The sequence below is a fragment of the Neovison vison genome, chromosome 9, assembly GCF_020171115.1.
Source record: "Neovison vison isolate M4711 chromosome 9, ASM_NN_V1, whole genome shotgun sequence".
Classification (NCBI taxonomy): domain Eukaryota; kingdom Metazoa; phylum Chordata; class Mammalia; order Carnivora; family Mustelidae; genus Neogale; species Neogale vison.
The window spans coordinates 56,547,640-56,570,265 of NC_058099.1; positions in this window are offsets into that span (position 1 = coordinate 56,547,640).

A 22,626-nucleotide genomic window follows, 5' to 3' on the forward strand; every position below is an offset into this window, starting at 1 on the left:
TAATGGGTCACAAATCAGGACTCAACCGATACCAAAAGACTGAGATTATTCCCTGCATATTCTCAGATCACAATGCTTTGAAACTGGAGCTCAATCACAAGGAAAAGTTCTGAAGGAACTCAAACACCTGGAAGCTAAAGACCACTTTGCTTAAGAATGCTTGGATCAACCAGGAGATCAAAGAAGAACTGAAACAAGTCATGGAAACCAATGAGAATGAAGACACTTCGATCCAAAACCTATGGGATACAGCAAAGGCGGTCCTAAGGGGAAAATATATAGCCATCCAAGCCTTGCTCAAAAAAATTGAAAAATCCAGAACACACCAGCTGTCTCTACACCTTAAAGAACTGGAGGATCAACAACAAATCAAACCAACTCCACACATAAGAAGGGAAATCATCAAGATTAGAGCTGAGATCAATGAGGGAGAAACCAGAGATACAGTAGAACGTATCAATGAAACTAGAAGCTGGTTTTTTGAAAGAATCAATAAGATCGATAAGCCACTGGCTACACTAATCCGAAAGAAAAGAGAGAAATCCCAAATTCATAAAATTATGAATGAAAAGGGAGAGCTCACAACCAACGCCAAGGAAGTAGAAACAATCATCAGAAGTTATTATCAACAGTTATATGCCAATAAGCTTAGCAACCTAGATGAAATGGATGCATTCCTGGAAAAATGTAAACTCCCAAAATTGAACCAGGAAGAAATCAACAACCTGAATAGACCAATATCTAGTAACGAGATTGGAGCAATGATCAAAACTTCCCAAAAACAAGAGCCCGGGACCTGATGGATTCCATGGGGAATTCTACCAAACTTTCAAAAAAGAAATAACACCTATTCTGCTGAAGCTGTTTCAAAAAATTGAAGCAGAAGGAAAACTTCCAGACTCTTTCTATGAAGCCAGCATTACCCTGATCCCCAAACCAGGCAAGGACCATACCAAAAGGGAGAATTTCAGACCAATATCACTGATGAATATGGATGCTAAGATTCTCAACAAGATCCTAGCCAACAGGATCCAACAGCACATTAAAAAGATTATCCACCATGATCAGGTGGGATTCATCCCTGGGCTACAAGGATGGTTCAACATTCACAAATCAATCAGTGTGATACAACAAATTAATATGAGAAGAGAGAAGAACCACATGGTCCTCTCAATTGATGCAGAAAAAGCATTTGACAAAATCCAGCATCTGTTCCTGATTAAAACGCTTCAAAGTATAGGGATAGAGGGAACATTCCTGAACCTCATCAAATCTATCTATGAAAGAGCCACAGCAAATATCATCCTCAATGGGAAAAAGCTTGCAGCCTTCCCATTGAGATCAGGAACAAGACAAGGATGCCCACTTTCACCACTCTTGTTCAACATAGTATTAGAAGTCCTAGGAACAGCAATCAGACAACAGAGAGAAATAAAAGGTATCCAAATTTGTAATGAAGAAGTCAAACTCTCTCTCTTCGCAGATGACATGATTCTTTATATGGAAAACCCAAAAGACTCCACCCCCAAACTACTAGAACTCATACAGCAATTCAGCAATGTGGCAGAATACAAAGTCAATGTGCAGAAATCAGTGGCTTTCTTATACACTAACAATGAAAGTACAGAAAGGGAAATTAGAGAATCGATTCCATTACTAAAGCACCAAGAACCATAAGATACCTGGGAATAAACCTAACTAAAGAGGTAAAGGATCTATACTTGAGGAACTATAGAACACTCATGAAAGAAATTGAAGAAGACACAAAAAGATGGAAGACCATTCCATGCTCTTGGATCAGAAGAATAAACATTGTTAAAATGTCTATACTGCCTAGAGCTATCTATACTTTTAATGCCATTCCGATCAAAATTCCACCGGCATTCTTCAAGGAGCTGGAGCAAATAATCCTAAAATTTGTATGGAATCAGAAGAGACCCCGAATCGCTAAGGAAATGTTGAAAAACAAAAATAAAGCTGGCGGCATCACTTTCCCTGATTTCAAGCTTTATTACAAAGCTGTGATCACCAAGACAGCATGGTACTGGCATAAAAACAGACACATAGACCAGTGGAACAGAGTAGAGAGCCCTGATATGGACCCTCAACTCTATGGTCAATTAATCTTTGACAAAACAGGAAAGAATATACAGTGGAAAAAAGACAGTCTCTTCAATAAATGGTGCTGGGAAAACTGGACAGCTATATGTAGAAGAATGAAACTCGACCATTCTCTTACACCATACACAAAGATCAACTCAAAATGGATAAAAGACCTCAACGTGAGACAGGAATCTATCAGAATCTTAGAGGAGAACATAGGCAGTAATCTCTTTGATATCAGCCACAGCAACGTCTTTCAAGATACGTCTCCAAAGGCAAAGGAAACAAAAGCGAAAATAAACTTCTGGGACTTCATCAAAATCAAAAGCTTCTGCACAGCAAAGGAAACAGTCAAAAAAAACAAAGAGGCCACCCACGGAATGGGAGAAGATATTTGCAAATGACAGTACAGACAAAAGGTTGATATCCAGGATCTATAATGAACTCCTCAAACTCAACACACATGAAACAGGCAAACACATCAAAAAATGGGCAGAAGATATGAACAGACACTTCTCCAATCAAGAAATACAAATGGCTATCAGACACATGAAAAAATGCTCATCATCATTAACCCTCAGGGAGATTCAAATTAAAACCACATTGAGATATCACCTTACACCAGTTAGAATGGCCAAAATTAACAAAACAGGAAACAACATGTGTTGGAGAGGATGTGGAGAAAGGGGAACCCTCTTACACTGTTGGTGGGAATGCAAGTTGGTGCAGCCTCTTTGGAGAACAGTGTGGAGATTCCTCGAGAAATTAAAAATAGAGCTTCCCTACGACCCTGCATTTGCACTCCTGGGTATTTACCCCAAAGATACAGATGTCGTGAAAAGAAGGGCCATCTGTACCCCAATGTTTATAGCAGCAATGGCCACAGTCGCCAAACTATGGAAAGAACCAAGATGCCCTTCAACGGATGAATGGATAAGGAAGATGTGGTCCATATACACTATGGAGTATTATGCCTCCATCAGAAAGGACGAATATCCAACTTTTGTAGCAACATGGACGGGACTGGAAGAGATTATGCTGAGTGAAATAAGTCAAGCAGAGAGAGGCAATTATCATATGGTTTCACTTATTTGTGGAGCATAACCAATTGCATGGAGGACAAGGGGTGTTAGAGAGTAGTAGGGAATTTGGGTAAATTGGAAGGGGAGGTGAACCATGAGAGACTATGGACTCTGAAAAACAATCTGAGGGGTTTGAAGTGGCGGGGGGGTGGGAGGTTGGGATACCATGTGGTGGGTATTATGGGGGGCACAGCTTGCATGGAGCACTGGGTGTGGTAAAAAAATAATGAATACTGTTTTTCTGAAAATAAATAAATTGGGAAAAAAAAAAGAGACTGTCTTTTTTTCCACTGTATATTTTTTCTTTGTCGAAGATTAATTGACCATAGAGTTGAGGGTCCATATCTGGGCTCTTTACTCTGTTCCACTGGTCTATGTGTCTTTTTTTATGCCAGTACCATGCTGTCTTGGTGATCACAGCTTTGTAATAAAGCTTGAAATCAGGTATCGTGATGCCACCAGCTTTATTTTTGTTTTTCAACATTTCCTTAGCGATTCGGGGTCTCTTCTGATTTCATACAAAGTTCAGGATTATTTGCTCCAGCTCTTTGAAGAATGCCGGTGGAATTTTGATCGGAATGGCATTAAAAGTATAGATTGCTCTAGGCAGTATAGACATTTTAACAATGTTTATTCTTCTGATCCAAGAGCATGGAATGGTCTTCCATCTATTTGTGTCTTCTTCAATTTCTTTCATGAGTGTTCTGTAGTTCCTCGAGTACAGACCCTTTACCTCTTTGGTTAGGTTTATTCCCAGGTATCTTATGGTTCTTGGTGCTTTAGTAAATGGAATCGATTCTCTAATATCCCTTTCTATATTTTCATTGTTAGTGTATAAGAAAGCCACTGATTTCTGCACATTGACTTTGTATCCTGCCACGTTGCTGAATTGCTGTATGAGTTCTAGTAGTTTGGGGGTGGAGTCTTTTGGGTTTTCCATATAAAGAATCATGTCATCTGCGAAGAGAGAGAGTTTGACTTCTTCATTACAAATTTGGATACCTTTTATTTCTCTTTGTTGTCTGATTGCTGTTCCTAGGACTTCTAATACTATGTTGAACAAGAGTGGTGAAAGTGGGCATCCTTGTCTTGTTCCTGATCTCAATGGGAAGGCTGCAAGTTTTTTCCCATTGAGGATGATATTTGCTGTGGCTCTTTCATAGATAGATTTGATGAGGTTCAGGAATGTTCCCTCTATCCCTATACTTTGAAGCGTTTTAATCAGGAACGGATGCTGGATTTTGTCAAATGCTTTTTCTGCATCAATTGAGAGGACCATGTGGTTCTTCTCTCTTCTCATATTAATTTGTTGTATCACATTGATTGATTTGTGAATGTTGAACCATCCCTGTAGCCCAGGGATGAATCCCACCTGATCATGGTGGATAATCTTTTTAATGTGCTGTTGGATCCTGTTGGCTAGGATCTTGTTGAGAATTTAGCATCCATATTCATCGGTGATATTGGTCTAAAATTCTCCCTTTTTGTAGGGTCTTTGCCTGGTTTGGTGATCAGGGTAATGCTGGCTTCATAGAAAGAGTCTGGAAGTTTTCCTTCTGCTTCAATTTTTTGAAACAGCTTCAGCAGAATAGGTGTTATTTCTTCTTTGAATGTTTGGTAGAATTCCCCAGGGAATCTGTCAGGTCATGGGCTCTTGTTTTTTGGGATGTTTTTGATCACTGCTTCAATCTCGTTATTAGATATCAGTCTATTCAGGTTGTCCATTTCTTCCTGGTTCAATTTTGGTTGTTTATATTTTTCCAGGAATGCATCCATTTCATCTAGGTTGCTAAGCTTTTTGGCATATAACTGTTGATAATAACTTCTGATGATTGTTTCTACTTCCTTGGTGTTAGTTGTGATCTCTCCCTTTTCATTCATAATTTTATGAATTTGGGATTTCTCTCTTTTCTTTTGGATTAGTGTGGCCAGTGGTTTATCAATCTTATTGATTCTTTCAAAATACCAGCTTCTAGTTTCATTGATACATTCTACTGTATCTTTGGTTTCTACCTCATTGATCTCAGCTCTAATCTTGATGATTTCTCTTCTTATGTGTGGAGTTGGTTTGATTTGTTGTTGAGTCTCCAGTTCTTTAAGGTGTAGAGACAGCTGCTGTGTTCTGGATTTTTCCATTTTTTTGAGGGAGGCTTGGATGGCTATATATTTCCCCCTTAGGACCGGCTTTACATATCCCATAGGTTTTGGACCGAAGTGTCTTCATTCTCATTGGTTTCCATGAATTGTTTCGGTTCTTCTTTGATCTCCTGGGTGATCCAAGCATTCTTAAGCAAGGTGGTCTTTAGCTTCCAGGTGTTTGAATTCCTTCGGAACTTTTCCTTGTGATTGAGCTCCAGTTTCAAAGCATTGTGATCTGAGAATATGCAGGGAATCATCTCAGTCTTTTGGTATCGGCTGAGTCCTGATTTGTGACCCAGTATGTGGTCTATTCTGGAGAAGGTTCCATGTGCACTTGAGAAGAATGAGTATTCTGTTGTTTTAGGGTGGAATGTTCTGTATATATCTATGAGGTCCATCTGGTCCAATGTGTCATTCAATGCTCTTGTTTCTTTATTGATTTTTTGCTTCGATGATCTGTCTAATTCTGAAAGAGGCATGTTAAAATCTCCTACGATTAGTGTATTCATATCAATATGACTCTTTATCTTGATTAACAGTTTTCTTAAGTAATTGGCTGCTCCCATATTGGGAGCATAGATATTTACAATTGTTAGATCATCTTGGTGGATAGTCCCTTTAAGGATTATGTAGAGTCCTTCTGTATCTCTGACTACAGTCTTTAGTTTGAAGTCTAATTTATCTGATATGAGAATCGCTACCCCAGCCTTCTTTTGAGTCCCATTGGCATGAAAGATGCTTCTCCATCCCTTCACTTTCAGTCTGCGTTTATCTTCAGGTTCAAAATGGGTCTCTTGTAGACAACATATGGATGGGTCCTGTCGTTTTATCCAATTTGCAACCCTGTGCCATTTTATGGGTGCATTTAGGCCATTCACATTGAGAGTGATTATTGATAGATATGTTTTTATTGACATCGAGTTACCTTTGAAGTCTTTCTTTCTGTAGACTGTCTCTATATTTCTGTTCAATGCTATTCTTGGGATTTTTCCTCTTTTATAGAACCCCCCTTAATATTTCCTGCAGTGTCAGCTTGGTGGTTGCATAGTCTTTTAAGCCTTGCCGGTCTTGGAAACTCTTTATCTCTCCATCCATTTTGAATGTCAGTCTTGCTGGATAAAGTATTCTTGGCTGCATGTTCTTCTCATTTAGTGCCCTGAATTTAACTTGCCAGCCTCTTCTGGCTTGCCAGGTCTCTGTGGACAGGTCTGACGTTATTCTGATGGGCTTCCCTCTGTAAGTAAGGAGCCTCTTTGCCCTGGCGGCTTTCAAGAGATTATATCTACAATTATAATTCCTCAATTTGACTATCAGGTGTCGTGATTTTTTTTGGAATGTATAATCTTGGGTGGAGACCGTTCAGCCTCTAGTACATGAACGCTGGTTCCACTTGCGAGATTGGGAAAATTTTCATGAAGGACTTGTTCCACTATATCTTCTAGACGTCTTTCTTTCTCCTCCCCTTCAAGGATTCCAATAATTCTGACATTGGAATGCTTCATGGCATCATTTATTTCCCTGATTCTGTTTTTGTAGTTTCTAAGCTGTTTGTTCCAGGCTTCCTCCTGATCCTTTCTCTCTGTTTGTCTTCCAGATCATTAATTCTATCTTCTGTCTCAGTTACCCTAGCTTTGAGAGAGTTTAGATTGGATTGGAACTCATTGAGAGCATTGTGGACCTCCTCCCTGGTAGCTTTAAGCTCCGCCCTAACATTGTGAACATCCTGTCTGGTCGCTTTCAGTTCGGCCCTAATCAATTCTGTTTGGTCATCCATGGCTTTCTCCAACCTAGCTATTGCCTGAATAATTGTTAGCCTGAGTTCTCTTTCCGACATATTCTCTATGTTGATAGCCGTTAGCTCTGTTGCAGAAGGTCCATCCTCTGTATTTTTCTTCTGTTGGGCATTCCTCCTCCTAGTCATTTTGGTGGGAGATGACTGAACAGATGTAGCTGATTGTATCAACTCTGGTGCAGTCATGGTGCACCCTGGAACACTTCTGAGCAATAAGGATTCCCCACCCAAATGAGAGACAAAAGAAAAGAAAAAGAAAAAGAGAGAGAGAGAGAGAGACAGGAAAGAAAGGGAAGTTGAAAAAGAAGGTTCAGCCCAGATTGGCCCCAAGGTAAGATTTATGAAGTAGATAAGCAAAAAGAGATAAAAAACTGATACAAGTATTTGACAAGAGAAAAAAAAAAAAAAGAAATATATATATATATATATATATATATATATATGTATATATGCAAATAAAGAAAGAACCTTGTCAAAAAGAACCACAAGTGTAAAATTTATATGCTATCAGGACAAACAAAAAAACACAGAAACACTGGTGGAAGAAGATGGGAGAGTTCCTATAAATTCTCAGTGTTTGCGAGGAAGGTTGTTTTGATTCTTCCTGTATGTATCTTGATATCTTTGTTAAAGGATTCAACTTTCCTAAGATAAAGGGGATTAAAAATTGGTTTACCTATAGGGGTAGTATTGATTGGGGAAAGGGGATTACTTTGAAGTTTAACTCTATATGAATATTAGAGGATAAAAATAAAAAGGAATAAACTAGACTAAACTAAAATTTTAAAAAAGGAATTCAAAAAATAAAAATGCAAAAGAAAAACATAGGTGTATGTATCAAAAAGTTCAGGTTAGAAAGGTATTATGGAATTTGATGTACTGTACAACTCGCTGTGATGGTAAATAGGTTAAAAAAATTACCTATGTGTAAAAAAAAAAAAATATATATGAACCGGAATAGTGGGAATGAGTGAACAATACAAGTCGTAGTGGTTGTTCTCTTGCAGTCTTTTTTTTTTTTTTTTTTTCTTGGTTTGTTTTCTGGGGGAGGGGCCTGCCACGTGGGTTGTCAGTCAATGATGTTTCCTGAGTTAGGTCCTCCCGCCCCCCTCAATGGGGTGGGCTCTGAGGAAACTGGTTTTTTTCAGGCTTTTGTTCTCTAGTGGTTTTTATGCTTGTTCATTTTTTTTTTCTCTCACCTTGACCACCTTTGATGGTTTTTGTAGTATTAGATGAAATCAAACCACACCCTGATCTCCCTCTCAGTGAGAAGCCTCAGTCTGGGTGCAGGACCTGAATAAGTTCCCCCTTGGCCACTGGCAAAGCAGCCAAGTTCCAGACCCTGGGGGCGCAGGATCTTTTGTTCGTACCCAAAGCCAAGGCAGTGGCAGCTGTCTGAGAGCTCCTGACGGCCAGAGAGGTTCCAAGCAGCGATCTCACACTGAGATTTTGCTGCTGGCCTGGGCTGGGAGTGCCCGGCTTGCGCACACCTCTTTTCAGAGGCGGCTGTGGGTCGGGCGCGCATCTCAGGCACTGAGAACAAGGCACTGGTCCGTAAGCCCCAGGCTGGGCTTTTGCGCGCCTCTGTCAGGGAAAGAGTTTCGGGTGCGCGGCTTAGGCTTTGAAACAATGGCGCGGGTCAAAGAGTGCCGGCCGGGCCTTTGTAACTCAGGGGAGCATGAGGGACGTGTGTGTGTATCTCAAGCTTTGTGGTAGGGCTAGCACGTGTTCTGCCAACCGGCCCGGCTCCCATCCCCTCACAGGAACTAGAACCCACGCATTCTCGGGCGCACTGGCGGCTTAGGGACCAGGAGCTGGTTTCTCTGCTGCACTCTCTCTACCTCAGCGCCAGGGAGGATGTCCTGGGACCAGGGACTTAAGTCCCTGTCCCTAGCCTCCCCGATTCCCACAATTTCCCCCCGAGATCCTTTGCTCTTTTGGAGTGCTTTCAACCAGTCTCCAAGTTACTGCTGGTCCCCAGATGCAGGGCACTCTCGCTCGTATTGGGGTATTACTTTCCCACTGGTTGCCTCTGGTGGCTCCCTCCCCCTTTTGTTTATCTTCCGATATCAGTCCGCCTTCCCACTCCGCTTTACCTGCCCACTGGCGTCTTCTGCCCCTGTAGCGATCCGGACGTGTATAATTCTGATCTCAGGCTGATTTCATGGGTGATCAGAGTTCTTTGGTAGGTAATCAGCTCACTTTGGGGTACCAGCTGAAAAGGCACCTCTTCCTACTCCCCCGCCATCTTGTCCCCCTCCTCCATATTTTTTTCTATTTTAAAAGAAATTAACATTAAAACATTTCTCTTCTACTTTAGCTGCTCCTTTTTCCCACTGGAGTTTAGAAATAATAGAGCTACAGCATCCCACCAGCACAAAAGAGAAAGGTCAGCAAAATTTCAGAAACTATTGCTTGACTTCCTTTAGCTCCTGAAATAATTCCAGTAACCACTCAACCCCAGGCATCTTGTTTAGTGGTGGTAGGGGGGAATTATAACCATCGGTTTTGTGCTCCTTACAGCCACCACATCCCTAAAGGCTGCATCCATTTATTCACAATGTAAGAAAATTACATACATTATGTCAAGCCATAAGCATGGTAATTTAATGACAAAAGTCACGTTAGAATGAAAGTAATTAATTATATCTTAACATGTGCCAAAGAGAGGCTACCATATAAACTACTTACGATATTATTTTCTACCTAAAGATAGAAAATATCCCCCCCAAAAAATAGAAAATATTCCATTCTTCTTTCAAATAAATAAAGCTGTTAAAAGTTTTTCAATGGGTAAATTCCAGTAAGATTGAATTATGATCAAAGTAACACACATCTTAAGAACCTTCTAAATCCAGAAATTAAGTTGTTGTGCTTACTGTTATCTGTTAAGGCACAGAACAGAGAAAAAGATAAAGAGGTGCAAAAGGATAAGATAATGAGAGGAAATTAGAAATCTATTTAAAAATGAAAGTGGAAAAAGTAAAATGAGAAATGTCTGGGGAGGTAATAAAAATCAAAGACCTGGCTCTGTTTGTGAAGAAACAGGCTCAATATCCCTATTCATTATTTATGTCCTAAAATACCTGAGAGTCTTTAATATTTCCATGACAGCAAAATGAGTTTTGATGTCAATTATTTGATGACTTTGAAAAGTTATTTAGTGTAAAACAGACCATTTATTTATAATTACATACGTTGTGTTCCTCCAGCATGCCGAGTGCTTGCTGGTATTTAAGCTCCTTGAGGACAAGGCCAATGTCTTTTTAAATTTTCTTTTGGGGGAATGGATGACAAGATGGTTGAAGAGTAGGGGACCTCATTTTATCTGGTACCTTGAATTTAGTTCAATAACTATCAAATCATTCTGAACCCATGAATTCAAATTTTGATGTAAAAAAATAATATCTGGAACTCTATGAGTAGAAAAACAATCACTTTTTGCAAGGCAGGGTGTGTGGAGAAGTAATTTTGAGGAGATACATCAGAGAATGAATGACAAAGGGTGGGATCCTCAGTAAACTGGCAACCAGAAGAGATATAGCACTGGAAGGCAAAATCAGAACCCTTAGAAATCTGCTCCAGTGAGAGCCATCCCTGCCTGAAAGTTGCTTGGATGGTGAAACAGAGATGAATTCTAGGCAGGATAGTGTGGTCTCAGAACTCCTGGAGTCACTGAAAGAAGAAGGGTGCCTGAGCTGGTAGAGTTCCCAAGCATTGGAGCAGGAAAACTGGCTCCAGTCAGCAAGAATGGAGCAGCGGTGGCACTTCAGTTCACCATAAACTGTGAGTCACACCCAGATAGAGTACTGTTTTCCATGCAGAGATGCTGCAAAAGACAAGAAAACAGCGACCCTCTGTTTTCCCCTGGGTGGGGTGGAGAGGGTGCAGGCTCCATCTGGCACCTGCTTTATGTGCCAGGGCCTAACAAAATGCAGACACTCAGGACTCTACACCTTCCCCGGGGTGGGGGTGGGGGGTCATTAATGGTGCTCACTGCATGAGTCTACAGAGTTTGACACACACAAAAGTAAACACTGTTTATCATTGAGGGTTTACTGAAGAGAGGGCAATGTGACATTTAGGCTCAGGGGCTGGAGATTGGGGTGTGACCATTTTTATTTTGAGTCTCTAGAGAGGTGTGGAAAGCCTTCAGGGAACAGAAGTCACACAGAACAACCAAAAGCAGCTTACACTCAGCCCTGCCTCCCGGAAAGAGGTGGTACAACTCTGCTCAGGCAGAGACACCTGAGAAGCAGTGCATAGGCCCCTCCCTGAGAAGACCAACTGGAAGAACAGGTGGATAGCAAGTTACAGACTGCACAGGACTGTAAAACTCCACCAGAACGGGAAAAATAGTATATAGAATTTGTTTTTTTCTCATGATTTATCTTTCAGTTTAAACTTCTCTTTTTTCTTTTCTTTCTTTTTTTCCCTTTTTCAACTAGTTTCTTATTTTATCAACTCTTCTTTTTAAGTCTTTTTTTTTTTTACTTGCATTTTTACATTTATATTTTATAGATACATTCTTCATTTTTGGCTTCCTTTCATGCTATTCAATATTATTTTTTGTATATAGATATAAGTTTTGCTGCCTTTATAGTTTTGGGATTTAGTGTCTTCTAAGACAGACCAAAAGCACTCAGGACCAAGTGAATCACCCTATTTTGTCCGCATTGTGAGATTATATTCTCTCTCCCCACTCCCTCTTTTTCCTTTGTTTTTATCTTTTCTTTTTTGATTTCTGATCACTTCATATTTGTCTAATGTGTATTTTGCTTGGGTCATGGTTGATAGTTTTAGATTCTCTTCACTTGTTCAGCCAGTCTTCCCTGGGCAAAATGACTAGACGGGGGAATTCACAATACAAGAAAGCACCAGAGGTCATACTCTCTGCCACATATCTAATCAATATGGATATAAGTTAAATGTCAGAGGTGGAATTCAAGATAACATTTATAAAGTTACTAGGTAGGCCTGAAGAAAACATAAGGACCCTAGAAATTATCTTAGTGCAAAAATGATACCTAATCAGGCTATAATTAAAAATGCTCTAACTAATATGCAGTCTAAATTGGATGCTCTGACAGCTAGGGTAAATGAGGCAAAAGAGAGAGTAAATGACATAGAAGACAAGTTTATGGAAAGGAAGGAAACTGAGGAAAAGAGAGAAAAAAAAAAACTACTTATGGGCCATAGGAGAGGCTTTGAGAAATCACCAATGCCATAAAATGAATCAATCAGAATTACTGGGGTGCCTGAGGAAGAACAAAAAGAGGGAGAACCAGAAGGTATATTTGAAAAATCAAAGCTGAGACTGTCTCTAATCTGGGGAAGGAAACAGGCATCCATATCCAAGAGGTAGAGAGGAGTCTTCCCAAAATCAATAAAAAATAGATCAACATCTTGACACTTAATAGTGAAGTTTTGGGGGGGAGGAGGAATCCATACACTCTATAAGAAGCTCACTTTATATCTAAAGATATCTCTATACTGAAAGTAAGGGTTTGGAGGACCACTTATGCTATTGGACCTCAAAATTGGGATAGCAATCCTCATATCAGACACATTAGATTTTAAACCCAAGACTGTACTAAAAGATGTAAAAGGACACCATGTCACACTTAAAGGGTCTGCCCAACAAGAAGATCTAACAATTATTAATGTTTATTTTGGAGTAGACAATTATATAAATCAATTACTAAACAAAGTAAAGAAACACATTGATAATAATATAGCAATGGTAGGGGATTTCAACACCTCACTCACAGTAACAGACAGATCATCTAACCAGAAGTTCAAGAAGGAAATAAAGGTTTTGAATGACACAATGGACCAGATGGACTTCACAGATATATGTAAAGTACTCTATCCTAAAGCAACAGAATACACATTCTTCTCAAGTGCACATGAAACTTTCTCCATAATAGGTGACATACTGGGTCACAAATCAGGTTTCAGCTGATACTAAAAGATTGAATTATTCCCTGAATAGTTTCAGACCACAATGCTTTGAAAGTTGAACTTAATCATAAGAGGAAATTGGAAAAGAAACACTTGGAGGGCAGAGAGTAACCTAGTAAAGAGTGAATGGGTTAACCAGGAAACTAAATAAGAATTTAGGGGCATCACTGAGGCTCAGTAATTAAGTATCTGTATTCAGCTCAGGTCATGATCCCAGTGTCCCGAGATCAAGCCCCACATCAGGCTCCCTGCTTGGAGGGAAGCCTGTTTTTCCTCTCTCCCACATCCCCTCCTTGTATTCCCTCTCTCGGGATCTCTCTCTCTCCGTCAAATAAATAAATAAAATCTTAAAAAAAGAGAAGAAGAATTTTTAAAATTATGGAGACTAATGAAAATGAAAACACAACTGTTGAAAACTTTTGGGATACAACAAAGGCAATCTTAAGAAGGAAGTACATTGCGATACAAGCATCTTTCAAAAAATTAGAAAAATCTCAAATAAACAAGTCAACCTATATTTAAAAGGAGCTGGAGAAAGAATAGCAAATAATGCCTAACCCAAGCAAAAGAAGAGAAATAATAAAGATTAGAGCAGAAATCAATGAAATAGAAACCAAAAGTACAGGAGAACAGATCAATTAAACTAGAGGCTGGTTCTGTGAAAGAATTAATAAGATCAATAAACCTCTAGCCATACATATCAAAAAAAAAGATGAATGGACTAAAATTAATAAAATCATCAGGGAAAGAGGATAGATCACAACCAGCACAGCACAAATAATTTTAAGTACAAATTATGGCAACTATATTAAAAAAAAATCAGGCAATCCGGAATAAATGGATGTATTCCTGGAAATTTATATAACTGAAACAGGAAGGAATAGAAAACCTGAAAATACCCATAACCAGCAATAAAATTGAAGTAGTAATCAAAAACTTCCCCCCAAAACAAGAGTACAGGGCCAGATGGCTTTCCAGGGGAATTCTACTAAACATTTAAAGAAGAATTAATATCTATTTCACTGAAGCTGTTTCAAAAAAAAAAAAAATAGAAATGGAAAGAAAGCTTCCAAACTTGTTCTATGAGGCCAGCATTACCTTGATCCCAAAACCAGGCAAAGACTCCATCAAAAAGAATTACAGGCCAACATCCCTGATGAGCATGGATATAAAAATTAATGTACAGAAATCAGTTGCATTTCTACACACTAACAATGAGACAGAGAAAACAGAAATTAAAGAATCAATCCCATTTATAATTGCACCAAAACCCATAAGATACCTAGGAATAAACCTAACCAAAGAGATAAAGAATCTGTACTCTAAAAAATACAGAACATTTAAGAAATTGAGAAAGATACAAAGAAATGGAAGAACACATGTTGTTAGCCTGTGTCTATGCTACCCAGAGCAAGCTATTCATTCAAAGCAATCCCTATCAATATACCATCAGCATTTTTCACAGAGCTGGAAAAAATAATCCTAAAATTTGTATGGGACCACAAAAGAAATAGCATAGCCAGAGGAATGTTGAAAAAGAAAACCAAAGTTAGTGGCATCACAATGCCAAACTTCAAGGTATATTGCAAAACTGTACTCATCAAGACAGCATGGTACTGGCACAAAAACAGAAACATAGATGAATGGAACAGAATAGAGAACTCAGAAATGGACCCTCAACTCAATGATCAACAAATATTCAACAAATCAGGAAAGAATATCTATTGGAAAAATAGTCTTTTCAATAAATGTAGCTTGGAGAGGGTGTTGGGTGGGTCAGTGGGTTAAGCCCCTGCTTTTGGCTCAGGGTCCTGGGATTGAGACCCACATTGGGCTTTCTGCTCAGCCGGGAATCTGTTTTGCTATCTCTTTCTGCCAGCCTCTCTGTCTACTTGTGATCTCTCTCTGTCAAATAAATAAATAAAATATTTAAAATAAATAAATAAATATTGATGGAAAATTGGACAGTCAATGTAAAAGAATGAAACTAGACTTTTTTTTTTACACCATACACAAAGACAAACTCAAAATGAATGAATTACCTAAATGTGAGACAGGAACCCATAAAAACTCCTAGAGGAGAACAGAGGCAGCAACCTCTTCAACCTCAGCTGCAGCAACTTCTTGCTAGACACGTTTCCAAAGGGAAACAAAAGAAAAAATGAATTAATGGGACTTCATCAAGATAAAAACTTCTGCACAGCAAAGGGAACAGTTAACAAAACTAAAAGGCAGCCTACAGAATAGGAGAAGATATATGCAAGTGACATAGCAGATAAAGGACTAGTATTCAAGATTTATAAAGAACTTCTCAAACTCAACACCTAAAAACAAAGAACCCAGTCAAGAAATGGGCAGAAAACATAAACAGCCACTTATTTCTCCAAAGAAGACATACAAATAACCAACAGATACATGAAAAAAATGCTCCACATCACTTAGTATAAGGAAATACAAATCAAAATACAGTGAGATACTATCAGTCAGAGTGGTTAAAATTAGCAAGACAGGAAACAACAAATACTTGTGAGAATGTGGAGAAAGGGGAACCCTTTGACACTGTTGGTGGGAATTCAAACTGATACAGCTACTCTGGAAAACGGTATGTAGGTTCCTTAAGAAGTTAAAAATAGAGCTACCTTATGACCAAAAAATTGCACTACTAGATATTTACCCCAAAGATACAAATGCAGTGATCTGAAGGGTCACCTGTACCCCAATGTTTATAGCATCAATCTCCACAATAGCCAAATTGTGGAAAGAGCTGAGCGGTCCATCAGCAAATAAATGGATAAAGAAGATATGGTATATATACAATAGAATATTACTCAGTCATCATAAAAGATGAATACTTAACATTTACACTGATATGGACGGAACTGGAGGATATTATGCTAAGCAAAATAAGCCAGAGAAAGACAATTATATTATTTCATTCATATGAGAAATATAAGAAACAACAAAGGATCATAAGGTAAGGGAGGGAAAACTGAAGTAGAAGTCATCAAAGAGGGAGAAAAACCATGAAAGACTCTTAACTGTAGGAAACAAACAGGGTTGCTGGAGGGGAGGTCAGTGGGAGGATGGGGTAATTCGGTGGTGGGGATTAAGGAGGGCATATGACGTGAGGAGCACTGGGTGTCATATGCAACTGATAAATTATTGAACATTACATCTGTGTGAATGAATGAATGAGTGAATGAATGAATGAATATTTTTTTTTCATATTTATAAACCCTAAGCCTAGCCTGTAGTAGGCATTCAATAAATGTTGCTGACTATGTAAATGAACTACCATCCCTTTCTCATGGACTGCTGAGGACACAAAAGCCTATGTAAGCCATAGATGGTAAGAGAACTGACACATGAAAAACAAATGAAACAAGTAGTGCACAATATGGCATGCTTTAACACCACTGGGAGGTAGTCTTCATCAGTAAGGTGGAATATGAGCTGGAATTTGAAAAGAGTGTTCAGATAGGACGATAAGATAAAGGAATTCATGGGGTGCCATGAATCAGTTAAGTGTCTACTTTCAGCTCAAGTCATCATCCCAGGGTCCTGGGATTGAGTCTCTCCCCCACCCCCACTTGGGGCTCCTGCTTTGCAGGGAGTCTCGGTCTCCCTCTCCCTCTGCTCCTCCCTCTGCTTATGCTCTCTCTCTCTCACTTTCTTGCTCATTTTCTCTCTCTCTCTCTCAAGTAAATAAAATATTTAAAAAGAGATAAAGGGATTTCCTTCCATTTGTCACCACACAGGGGAACATATGACGTATTCAGGAGAGTACACTGATCTGATTGGTGCAGGAGTTTGAAATTTTAAATGTAAAGATAAAAATTCCAATGAAGCAGGTCCATGTGGTATATACCCTTGATGTGATATCTGTGATAGGAAAGAGTTGAAGATCACATACTCTTAATTCTTGAACAAAATACAGTGAAGAGATTTATGTTACTAATGAAAAAGAGTTAAGAAATAGGAATCAAAATTCTATGTTCCCCTCCTGACTCTGCTGTTTATAAATATGTGAGCCTGGTAAAATTAATCACATTCAATCAAATGGATTCTGATAAATGGAAGTAACAACCTTGCCAGGCCCTCTTAAAAAATATCAATAAAAAATTATATATTTAAATTATATGAAAACATTAAGGATAGGCAGATGATTGATTGATAGATAATATTATTTAGGCAAAGAGGGAAGGGATATTTTAGGAAAGTGGTTCAACAAGAGTAAAAAACTGGATAAATATTTCAAATAAGATAAAGCTTTTGCTTTATCTGGAAAGTCTGATACAAGTGTCTTGATTAAAATGATACAAAACAAAGTGCTTAGAATAACAGAGATGAATCTGAGACAGCCAGGACAATGATCCTGGAAAAGAAAAGAAACCAAACAGTATTTACCAATACCCCTGAGCAAAGATAATTAGCAAAGATAATGAGTGCTGAATTTTTCTATATGTGTACCCATTATGTCTTCTAAGGAAGAACATGAGCTGAAAAGAGAAACCATTTTGGATTCTTCATCATTTCCCATACACAGCCCCAGGTACATAACAGTTATTCAGTCATTTTATTGAATTAATGAATTATGCCCAAAATATTTTTTAACTCAGTGACATATTCTGAAAGCAAATAAATTAAATACACCCAGTAATTTTTTTTCAAGAATTATTTTTTTACCACTGTTCTACTACTCTGGCTTTCTTGGTAACAGATTTTCCAAATATTTTTCGTCCAGTTGCCCTCTTCTCTACTTTCCCCTTCAAGGTAAAATGTATTATTTGGTGGATGGAACATCTATTGTTTTGTATTTTATTCTGAGAACTGTGTCCATGTAATATATCAAGAGCTCTAAATGTGGGATTTAGGAACTTTCCATATCAAAGAATAGAAGGCAGACCTGGATAACTGTGTCTGCTACCTATCCTCATAATTCTTATCAATTATGTTGTCCCAGCTTTTAGATGGGACACTTGAAGCTCACTGGGCCTTTTTACTCCATAGCCCTATCAGTTAAAAAGATGAAAATTATGTATTAATTTCTATCCTCTTCCATCTCATTTCTGAATTGTTGCAAAACTTTAGTTGAGAAAAATATTTTTTAAAGTTTTTTGTTTTTGTTTTTTTTTAATTTGACACAGAGAGAGAGGCAGGCAGAGGAGGAGGGGGAAGCAGGCTTCCTGCTGAGCAGAAAGCCTGATGCGACCCTGGGATCATGACCTGAACTGAAGGCAGAGGTTCAACCCACTGAACCACAATGGTGCCCTGAGAAAAATACTTTCAAGTGGAAACTTAAAAACTTAAATAGAGAATAATAATAATTAAAACAAATAGAGAATAATAAATTAGAGAAGAGATAAAGAAATAGAGAATAATAATAATTACATATATATTATACATAAAGATAATAGATATATAGAGAGAATAATGATAATTATATACATTCTATGTAATATATATTTATATATTTCCATGTAAGAAGTAGCCCCCAAACATATCAGTTTAATATATTCATATGTAAAAAACAGCTCCCAAACCAAAAATTATTGGCTAATATTTTTTGTGGGTCAGGAATCTGGGGGTGGCTTACCTGGGTGCCTCTGGCTCAGGGTGTCTCAAAAAAGGCATTGATCAGGGCTGCCATCACCTCTTGGCTCCACTGGGGGAGGATCCGCTTGCAAGCTTCTATTTGTGAATATTGGCAGGTCTCAGTCTTCACTCTGAGCTGGCTAGAGATAGCAGTTACCTGGCATATGGACTTTTGCATAGGACTTTTTGCAAAATGGTAGCTTCTAAAGGAGAAAACATATGAGAGAGTGAGAGTACCCCCGCAGTCCCTTTGCAACCTTTTCTCAAAAATGTATCCTATCACTTTTGGAGTACTCTAATCATTAGAATAGAGGCACTAAACTCAACCCACACCGAAAAGGAAGGAATCACACAAAGGCATATATATCAGGATATGGGAATCACTGGAGACCGTCTTACCAGTTGCCTACTATCAAACTACTAATTATTGGAATTCTAAAACCACAATATTTGGCATAATGGCTTTAAACTTTGGGAAAAAAATGACCTCGTGAATGGAATTTGGGAAAACAAAATAACACATGATGTGTTTTTTTAATCTATATATATAATATATATATATATATTATATATATATATATATATAATTTTTTTTCCCATTGGGCAAATGACTATGGGCTTTGGACTTCATCAAGTTGGACTGGTGCATTTTTGATATTGACACTTTTATTTAGATCCTTTTGATATCTAATTTAGAACATCTTTTCCCTACAAGCTTCATAAACATTGGTGGGTAAAATAATTTTACTATCTCCATTATGTTTCTCAGGTGGATGTACTGGCCATTAGAGGATTTTTGACATGGAGTTGTAAATCCTGACCTTTACCTAAACTAAGGGAAAATTCTGGAAGTTAAATAGTAGGCTTTCTTTGTATTCTTTCTATACCTTTATTTTCCACAAAGTGCTATTCATTCTTGTGAATATTAGAGATAGGGATTTTCACTTTATCCTCAGAAATACCACTTTTTTTTTCTTTCTTTCTTTCTTTCTTTTTTTTTAAATTACATTGTAGTTAACATACAGGGCTACATTCATTTCAGATGCACAATATAATGATTCAACCCTTCCATATATTTCTCAGTTCTTATCAAATACACCATTAATCCCCTTCTTCTTTTCCACTTTCACACACACCCACCTACCTTCTGGGAACTACCTGTATTGCTGTAAACTTCCCTCTTTGAACCACTTTTGGTGCATTGCAAATATTTTGGATAATTCTATTTTCATTTTCACTTTACTTCATGTATTTTTTAATTTCCTTTTTGATTTCTTGGTTGACCTAGTCAGTATTTAGTAGCATATTATTAAAATCTATGTATTTGTGCTTTTTCTAGATTTTTATGTAGTTGATTTCCATTTCATTGTGTTGTGGTCAGAAAAGATGCATGTTATAAATTTTGTCTTTTTGAAATTGTTGAAATTGATTTGTGACTGAATACATGATGTATTCTGGCAAATGTCTCATGTATATTTGAAAAGAATATGCATTCTTCTGTTCTACGGTGGTATGTTCTGAGTATACCTTTTAAATGCATCTGATCCGGTGTCTCATTCAAAGTCACTGTTACCTTGTTGATTTTCTCTTTAGATGATCTAACCATTGATGTAAGTGGGGTTTTAATTTCCCCCATTACTATTGTATTTGTTATTTCCTTTATTTTTGTTTCCTTTATATTTGTTATTAATTATTATTCCTTTGTATTTGTTATTTCCTTTATACTTGTTATTCATTATTTCCTTTCTATTTGCTTTATATTTGTTATTAATTATTTTACATATTTGGGTTCTCCCATATTGTGTACATAAATGTTTACAATTTTTATGTCTTCTTTTTGGGTGATATATCCCCTTAATGATTATACAGTGTCCCTCTCTGTCTCTTGTTATAGTGTGCATTTTAAACTTGATTTGGTCTGATGTAAATATGGCTACCCTGGCTTTCTTTTGAAAGAAAAGAACATATCCTTAGCAATTCAGGGTCTCTTCTGATTTCATACAAATTTTAGGATTATTTGCTCTAGCTCTTCGAAAAATACCAGTGGAATTTTGATCAGAATGGCATTAAAAGTAACTAGCCATTCAGGGAAATTCAAATGAAAACCACATTGAGATATCATCTTACACCAGTTAGAATGGCCAAAATTAGCAAGACAGGAAACAACATGTGTTGGAGAGGGTGTGAAGAAAGGGGAACCCTCTTACACTGTTGGTGGGAATGCAAGTTGGTGCAGCCACTTTGGAAAACAGTGTGGAGATTCCTTAAGAAATTAAAAATAGAGCTTCCCTATGATCCTGCAATTGCACCCCAGGGTATTTACCCCAAAGATACAGATGTAGTGAAAAGAAGGTCCATCTGTACCCCAATGTTTATAGCAGCAATGGCCACGGTCGCCAAACTGTGGAAAGAACCAAGATGCCCTTCAATGGACGAATGGATAAGGAAGATGTGGTCCATACACACTATGGAGTATTATGCCTCCATCAGAAAGGATGAATACCTCACTTTTGTATGAACATGGACGGGACTGGAAGAGATTATGCTGAGTGAAATAAGTCAAGGAGAGTCAAATATCATATGGTTTCACTTATTTGTGGAGCATAACAAATAACATGGAGGACAAGGGGTGTTAGAGAGGAGAAGGGAGTTGGAAGAAATTAGAAGGGGAGGTGAATCATGAGAGACTATGGACTCTGAAAAAAATCTGAGGGTTTTGAAGTGGTTTTGAGAGGTTGGCAGAGCCAGGTGGTGGGCATTACAGAGGGCACGTATTGCATGGAGCACCAGGTATGGTGCATAAAAAATGAATTCTGTTATGCTGAAAAAAATTAAAAAAAGAAAAGAACATATTTATCGTATTATTCACATGATAAGTATTTCTCCATCCCCTCAGTTTCAATCTGCAAATGTCTTTAGATCTAAAATGAGTCTCTTGTAAACAGCATATAGAAAGATCTTATGTTTTTTTGTTTTTGTTTTTGTTTTTATTTCTTTCCATTCTCTCACCCTCTATCTTTTTTCTTTAATTTATTTTTTATTTATTTTCAGCATAACAGTATTCATTATTTTTTCACCACACCCAGTGCTCCATGCAATCCGTGCCCTCTATAATACCCACCACCTGGTATCCCAACCTCCCACCCCCCCCGCCACTTCAAACCCCTCAGATTGTTTTTCAGAGTCCATAGTCTCTCATGATTCACCTCCCCTTCCAATTTCCCCCAACTCCCTTCTCCTCTCTAACTCCCCATGTCCTCCATGCTATTTGTTATGCTCCACAAATAAGTGAAATCATATGATAATTGACTCTCTCTGCTTGACTTATTTCACTCAGCATAATCTCTTCCAGTCCCGTCCACGTTGCTACTAAAGTGGGGTATTCATCCTTTCTGATGGAGGCATAATACTCCATAGTGTATATAGACCATATCTTCCTTATCCATTCGTCCGTTGAAGGGCATCTTAGTTCTTTCCACAGTTTGGCGACCGTGGCCATTGCTGCTATAAACATTGGGGTACAGATGGTCCTTCTTTTTACTACATCTGAATCTTTGGGGTAAATGCCCAGGAGTGCAATTGCAGGGTCATAGGGAAGTTCTATTTTTAATTTCTTGAGGAATCTCCACACTGTTCTCCAAAGAGGCTGCACCAACTTCCATCCCCACCAACAATTTAAGAGGGTTCCCCTTTCTCCACATCCTCTCCAAAACATGGTGTTTCCTGTCTTGTTAATTTTGACCATTCTAACTGGTGTAAGGTGATATCTCAATGTGATTTTAATTTGAATCTCTCTGAGGGCTAGTGATGATGAACATTTTTTCATGTGCCTGATAGCCATTTGTATGTCATCATTGGGGAAGTCTCTGTTCATATCTTCTGCCCATTTTTTGATATGATTATCTGTTTTGTGTGTGTTGAGTTTGAGGTGTTCATTATAGATCCTGGATA